This window comes from Centroberyx affinis, unplaced genomic scaffold (genome assembly GCF_046629955.1).
Source record: "Centroberyx affinis isolate AG114_WGS23_722 - 3 ecotype Tasmania unplaced genomic scaffold, CSIRO-AGI_Caff_v1 ptg003894l_1, whole genome shotgun sequence".
Classification (NCBI taxonomy): domain Eukaryota; kingdom Metazoa; phylum Chordata; class Actinopteri; order Beryciformes; family Berycidae; genus Centroberyx; species Centroberyx affinis.
Genome location: NW_027281733.1, coordinates 290,132 through 297,645, shown reverse-complemented (window position 1 = coordinate 297,645; position 7,514 = coordinate 290,132).

The following is a 7,514-nucleotide window of genomic DNA, read 5'->3' as shown; positions in this document are numbered from 1 at the left end:
TTTTTTGCATATTGATTTCTAGATAAACCGCACTAGCTTGCACATCTAATTGACAATTATGCGGAAAGTGATGTATGCATAATTAATAATAAACATACTTCTGGCCACGAGTCGTTCAAAATTCAAGCCCGGGGGGATGAGTGATTGAAGTGTGTTGGTAATTTTGTTTTGACCAGAATTTATTTGAGGAAATGTTATGGAAAAATTACCGGCGGGTCGTCTCTCATTAGCGGTGATTGGTGCTGCAATCTGCTGCTCTAATGGTGGTCTGTCTGTGGAACCAAGATAGCAAAAACCTTAATTAAAGGTGCTTCTCTCCTTCAGCAGCAGGGGACATCACGTTAAATATAGTCTGGCTTCGACATAAAAAAGAAACCCTTCATCTGGACTAAAAACTTCTCGGAGTTTGTCCCTCTTTGATGACATGTGGGGGGTGTTCATAGGCTGTAACGATAAATGAAAAAGTTGTACAGTTTCAAAAAAGTATATTTCCCCTTTAAGAATGAAAACTGCAATGAAAGGTCTGACTTTGAATCAAACATCTGAGAAATACAACAAAACAGAAAGAACATTCAAGGTGAGAAAGCTTCTGAAGAGTTCAGGAAAGCCAGGATTTCAAAACGTGTTAATAAAACAGCTATTATTACAAAGTGCACCAGCTCTTCTAGTTATCTCAGGGTTTATACTAAGCTGAGAAAGAATGTGTTTGCCTGTATGAGTGAATGTATGTGCATTCGGAGACCAGATTTATGGGTATTTGCAAGTATAATGTTTAAGGTAGATGTAGTGAATGTGCCAAAAGGTCTGATATCCCACTTTGGTTTTGGTTATGACTGCTTTATCTTAGAGTCTACAAGACAGGCAATGACATACAGTGTGTAGTTGACACTGGGCTTAACCCTGTTGGTCTACATTGAATTGCGAGCCTCTTCTAATCCTCCCACCCCTCTCTCCTTTTCCGCTTTATCTCTCTTTTGTCTCCCGGCCTCCCGTCAATACGTCCCTCTGACACTTTACACTTAATCCCTCACGGTCATTGCCTAGCCTCCACCTTCTCCTCTCTTTCATCCATTCTCTGTTTCACCTCCTGGCTCATAGTAGACCTTTCACAGACCCTCACTCTTCTTGCTCTGTCGCTCCTTAAAACAGTTTCTAATTAAGAGCAAATCACCGCGGCTTTTGCCCTTGAGTCATAAATGTGCTGTTTGGGTGGCACTCAGTTTGATTTTCCACATTTAGCCTCACGTGTGCTCTCGCCTCGCTTTAACCCTGTCATGTTGAGAGACATGGTTTAGTAATGGTTCAATGAGCATCGCTTCTAATAGCATACAGTATGAAACAGGTGGCTCTAAACATGGCTTTTGAGGTACCGAGAAGCAATTATGCACGTCCTCATATCAATATGCCCAGTTAGATTACTATAAAAACACCTCAAGCAGGATGAATAATAGTTACTTTGTACCACCAACGTTTCAAGAAATAATAATAATATATGTAGGCTGCCAGGCTGTGTGTAGTGCATACTTGCTCTTAAAATGTGACATAGTGTTGTGATACAATGCAGTCCTATGAGTAGCAACTGCATGTTATCCTGAATACCAGTGTAATAAAGGGGCTAGGTAACCATTAGCTGGGAGCTGAGTCTGTGTTTAGGTAAACCTTTAAAATCAAAATAACCCTTAGCAAAAAGTAGTCTACTTATTTATTTATTTATTTTTAATGAGTAAGTACTGTATACTTTTTGTTGTACTTGGAAAAGGTACACTTGAGAATAGTATACTTAAAATCTTGCAAAATACTTTTAATGATATTATAAGTATACTTAGGGTAAAGTAACTATGTAAGTATACTAACTTTGTGTTCCCCAAAGTTGGAATACTTTTTCTACTTAAGTATACTTTATAAAGTAAACTTAAAGTATGCTACTTTTTCATAAGGGAATAGGTGTTGGTAACTGTTTTATAAAGCCAATAATGACTTTAAGGCAATGGCTTACGGTGCAATATTGTCAATTTTGTACCATATGCCACTGCCTGTCATTTTCTTGCCTAATTAACAAATTGTCTTACTTCAGCTCCCTTGAGAGAACAGAAGGAAAAGAATCATATTGCTCTGATCGCTCTGTTCCTCCCACCAGGAGCTTTTATACCTCTAAATGAATCTACCCAGTCTATTATATTGACGAGAGAAAGCCAGCATGGGAGCTTAGTAAGCAGCAAGAACTACAGCTTCAGTCCCACAGCTGACTTCACTGTGTGCCAGATTTACTCCGCAGTGTATTGGTCTATGATTATGCTTCTATACAGGACATTCACACAGACAGCTCATATTTAAAAAAAAAAAAATGAAGGAAAGAAAATAATTACCTTGGTAGATTGTCAATGAAAATATTTTTGAATCCTCCTTAGGCTACACAAACAGTACTCTTTTGTGCATGAAGTTTCCACAAGTTGTCAGCATGAAATATATGAGAAGGGATGAATACTGTTTGGCTTGTGCAGCATTTGCTGCATAACTCGGTACAACAATCTTTTCAAATCAACCTGAGCAAACTGATGGTCCTGCACACAAAATCATTGTTTTAGACAGTTTGGTGCTGAGACACCTGCCGCCAGAACCAATTTGCTCTTAAATGCAGGGTGGAAAACTGGCATGACCTTACTGCTTGTTTCTCCCTTTCACCATTTCCCTGCAACTCTCTAAATTTAAAGAAATAAAAAAAAAAACTTGGACCGCCTGCTCGCCTCTGAAATACAACTCCCCGACTTCACAGGCATGTACTATTGACCTTGCAAAGACATGGATCCATGCTCTGTGGGTGAGCTGGGTTGCCGGGGCAGTTGCCAGCTCTCATCGATTTTCTGTTGTTTTCTTATTTATAAGCCTCTAGTTTTGTTTTTATCTCACCTGCTCAAACTTAGTGTTCTTCTTTTTGGGTCTCTTTTCTTTGGATGTTTTATCACTGTGCAACTAACCTTAAACTAAACTATACTAAACCAAACTTTGTGACCTTCTATTGAGTTAGAGCCAATGGATTAAGATCACAGATAACTCTATTATTATGACTTATCTTATTACTATTGATTAGGACATCGGGAAGTGTTTAAAAGTGATAATGCCAATAATGAACTGAGGAGTGGAGACAAGGAGAGAGAAAGGAGAGATGAAAGATGGAAATAGATTCAGGGTGTCCCAAGTAGGAGGGAAGTTCAGGAAGGAGAAGAATATATAAACTCCCCTCTGACATACACAGGCACACACTCACACACACACAGACATACACACACACTCACACACTCATCACAACTTAACAGGGGTATTTTTAGCAGACAGTGTTATGTCTATGTCCAGCTGTGAGGGTCGGGAATGGGTCATGTAGCCGTCACACAACTATGATGACCTTTAAGACAACCCTAGATACCTTGTATGATGATTCAGAGGGAGAGAGAGGGAGAGAGAGAGCGCAAGGAGAAATTCAAGGGGAAGGCACCATAACTTCACAGATAATTGGATGTTCCAAGGAGTAGCGAGAGTTACAAGCCTATGACTGAGGCATATGAAGGATAAACACTACACACACGAACATGTGCAGTATTTGGGTATGTTGAGACAGAGAGAGATGGATGGTACTGGCAGCTAAGGAATGTATAAGCATGGAGGGAGCACAGCAGGTCAGTGTGGCCAGACATTTTACTCTGGGCAACAAATCCCATCCCCTGAAGTCACCTGCTGACTGGAAAGATGATGAATAATAAGTTGCTCTTAGCTGGATAAATGCCAGAGGAAGTAAGAGGTTTTCAGCAATGTCGACAACCTAATTAGGCTCCCCTGTTGAATTATTACATTTACACTTTAGGCATTAAGCTGACACTGTTTTCCTCTTATCTCCCTACAACAAGGGAGGAGGTAAGGGTTCAGTGTCTTGCTCAAGGACATTTTGACGCAATGTGATCTCATAAAAGTTTGTGAAATGAGCATGAAGTCTGAAACACAGATTACATGACACAATACATTCCTCTACCATGAATTGGATTCTGTGACAATAACGCAAATTGGACACGGTGTTTTGACCTTAAGGTGAAACGGTTAAGTCTAGGCAACTAAAACAACTTTGGTTAAGGTTAGGGTTATGGTTAAGTTTAGGCAACTAAAACAACTTGGTTAAGGTTAGGTTAAGGTTATGGTTAAGCAACTAAAACAACTTGGTTAAGGTTATGGTTAAGGTTATGGTTAAGCAACTAAAACAACTTGGTTAAGGTTATGGTTAAGCAACTAAAACAACTTGGTTAAGGTTTGGTTAAGGTTATGGTTAAGCAACTAAAACAACTTGGTTAAGGTTAGGTTAAGGGTATGGTTACGTTTAGGCAACTAAAACAACTTGGTTATGGTTATGGTTAAGTTTAGGCAACTAAAACAACTTGGTTAAGGTTAGGGAAAGACTTTGATCATGGTTAAGAAAAACTTTAGCAATGTCTAATTTACATGGTAGCACAATGTCAGACTGTGACTCATTCTGATCCAATTCCTGCTATCAAGTATTAGCCTTCTGACAATGAGAGAACCACTTCACATCCTTTTGAATAGAAGTTGAGCTGATTGCGTTTCTCGGCTTTCCTTCCCTCCATATCTCTTTATCGCAACCATTTTGTTTCCCCCCCTACCCCTCCACCCAAGAGTGTCATTAGTGTTTCAGTTTGACAGCTGAGTCACTGGCGGAGTGGGCCAGGTTGCCAAGGTTGTCACGCACCCATGTCACCTGCTCAGCAGGAGAGCCGCCCCATGGATAGACCTCCTACAATTAGTGCCAAAAAAAAAAATTCAAACTAAAGAACCATGGGAACAAAACTACAGAGAGAAAGAGGAGTGTGGGCGTGGGGAGGGAGAGGGAGATTTTGTTGTTGAAAGAAATCATATCGCTTGGTCCAAAGCCTCCAAACACTGTCCAGAGGGACGGGGAACAAACGCCAGGCTTTGTCTGTCCCCATCTGTCACTCGGTTTCTCTTTTCAAGTCCTATTTGTCTGTCTGGCTGAGAGCCTTCAAGATCTTGGTCTGAGATCAGTGGATGGGAGGTATAGGGGCTCAGAGGAGCCAAGGGAGTGAGCGGGGCCACATTTAGCACAGACTGCACCCGCATTGGTTCTCTTGGGGATGCATGCATGTGAAAGAGCTTGCCAGAAAAATCTTAGGTTACGTCAGATTAGTCTGATAGGGGCAATCACTCAGCTGTCTCTCCCCCACTCTGTGCTACCCATGTCACTTGCCTTTCTTTTATCAGATTCCCAGGATACCCTAGAGGCATCACCGTAGCAACCCGAATGTAATGGATTAAATCAACTAAATTTGGCTCTTTGAGTTGCTCAAAAGTGCGATGCTTCTCTTCAGCTCATTCCATCAATACAACAATACCAATCATAAGGAAAACCACTCTGAAAGATTTCATGAGGGAAAAGAATACACCGCTCTGGATGTACATTAAATGGTTCCATAAGATCACTCAATTTGTCTGGGACTGCCACTTTTGATTTTTACTCAATTTCTCTCGCTCTGTTCGCAGAGTATGTGTCAGCTTTTTCAATTTGCTCAGTGATTGTCTCTTTCAGAGGTCTACGTTTTTTCCAATTATTGGGGTTTTGGGATTCTTTTGGGATTCTCCAATGAGCCTTCCCCGCGGTTCGTCTGCTCGTCTTTAAGTCCTTAGACAGAGGGAATCTGAAATAGTTCCTTGACTCATATAAGCGCACATGAAAAGAGCAGACAATGCGTTCGATAGCTTTCAATTTTTAGAGTGTGATTGCTCGGAGATCTCGGCTCAGCTTGGTGTCTGTGTGGGGGCTTAGTGAGAAGCACTTGGCGAAATGAAGACAAGCTTTTTTGGCTTCCATCTTCACATGAGATTGGAGTTCACACCAAGGCCATTGTCATGTTCAGTTGAAGATGGACAGTGATTTAAGCTTCCAGGCTGAATGAGGCCTCTTTAAAGTAATAATCCATTACATTTTCATAGAAATAAAGGTCTGATTTAGTACTCTATCGCCACTTGACCCTTAACATGACACAGTAGTGATTCAACATGATTCATCGTTGCTACACTTGTTGTTTGAAACACCCAGAGATCAGTAGGTTTTTTCCTGCAGCAGCAACAGCAGTTTGTTTGGAATAAACAGAAGAAGAACCGAGTAGTTGGCATGAGCAGCGATAAAGAAAAGAGCGGCATCTACAGGAAACTTCAAGGAAAAAGAAACCGATAAATCACTGGTAAAGCATGATAAAGCATGCTAAAAAGGAAAATGTCCGTCTGAGCCAAAACTACGATGAACGGCATTGTCTTTCCAAGATGAGAAGGATGAATATGAGCAATGCAGATGTGGCTCTTTTTCTTTTGGACAGGTAGGTTTCACTATAATTTATTAGCTGCAATCTATATTGAGTAACTTTGTCATTATGATGAGCCAGTGCCTGCATTGAGCATGCATTTATATCTAAAGACTCGTATCTAAAGAGTGTGTGCATAGCTAAACGTAGTAGAGGTGTAATTTCAGGTGATATTCGACATCATAAAGTTAAAAAAAAAAACCTTTGCACATTCATAGTTTCCCTTCAGTACTTCTTTAAAGCACCAACGATTAAAAAGTTAGACTAGACCTCTTAGTTTGAAACGTCACTTGTTTTTTTATCATTGGAGTAAATGAAGCATTGCGTTAGTTCATGCAGGACACGGACGTCACGCGTTGCTAGTCATCTACCAGCTGATTACCACGCACACCAATCATAATCCATTCTCATAACAAGGCGGTCTATTTAAATGGCCTCCTCCTACACTGATTCCTGCTGCACACTCTGCTGCTTGGTAAAGCTTTATGCTACTGCTGCTGTTACTGGTCATGCTGCTGCTCCTACCTGCTAAAAGTTGCCGCTGGTCGCGCTGATTTCTCGGGCTCAAGATGTCTCATTTTCGTCAGATGAAGAATCTCAGGAGGCAGCACCATCGGCCTCCAAACCCGCTGTCGGAGCTCCTATCTCGCAAAATACAGTCTTGTAATACCGCTTCAAGAAGGCATTGTCCAGGAAAGAATGGCGTTTGCGCGACTCATCCCGCCGCGACTCTCGCAAAGGAGCGAGAGTCCGAACTCTGATTACGAGCCGACGGCCGGTCATAATATCAGCTCTCACTCCGTCGTGAATGTCCGCTTCAAGCCTGGAAACCGGTCTTTTCCTGCCAGCGTCAACGGCCATTAGACCCCACCGCGGACCAGGGCATTCCCATGGAATTTCATCGCAAGCAATGACGTCATGACGCCGATAAGGATGCCGGGAGTTGTAGTTCCCATTGCTCCACTTCACCTAAGCTGAGTATTTGCATTGAATATTTGCTCTTATCATGGTACAAGCATGCATCATTATGGCTGGCTGGCTGAGCTCCATTTTCGATTCAGTGTTGCTGTGTATTTAAGCATAATGCTGACATGCTGCTGCTTAGCTGGGATTGTAAGCTTGTACTACAATTGCTTGTTG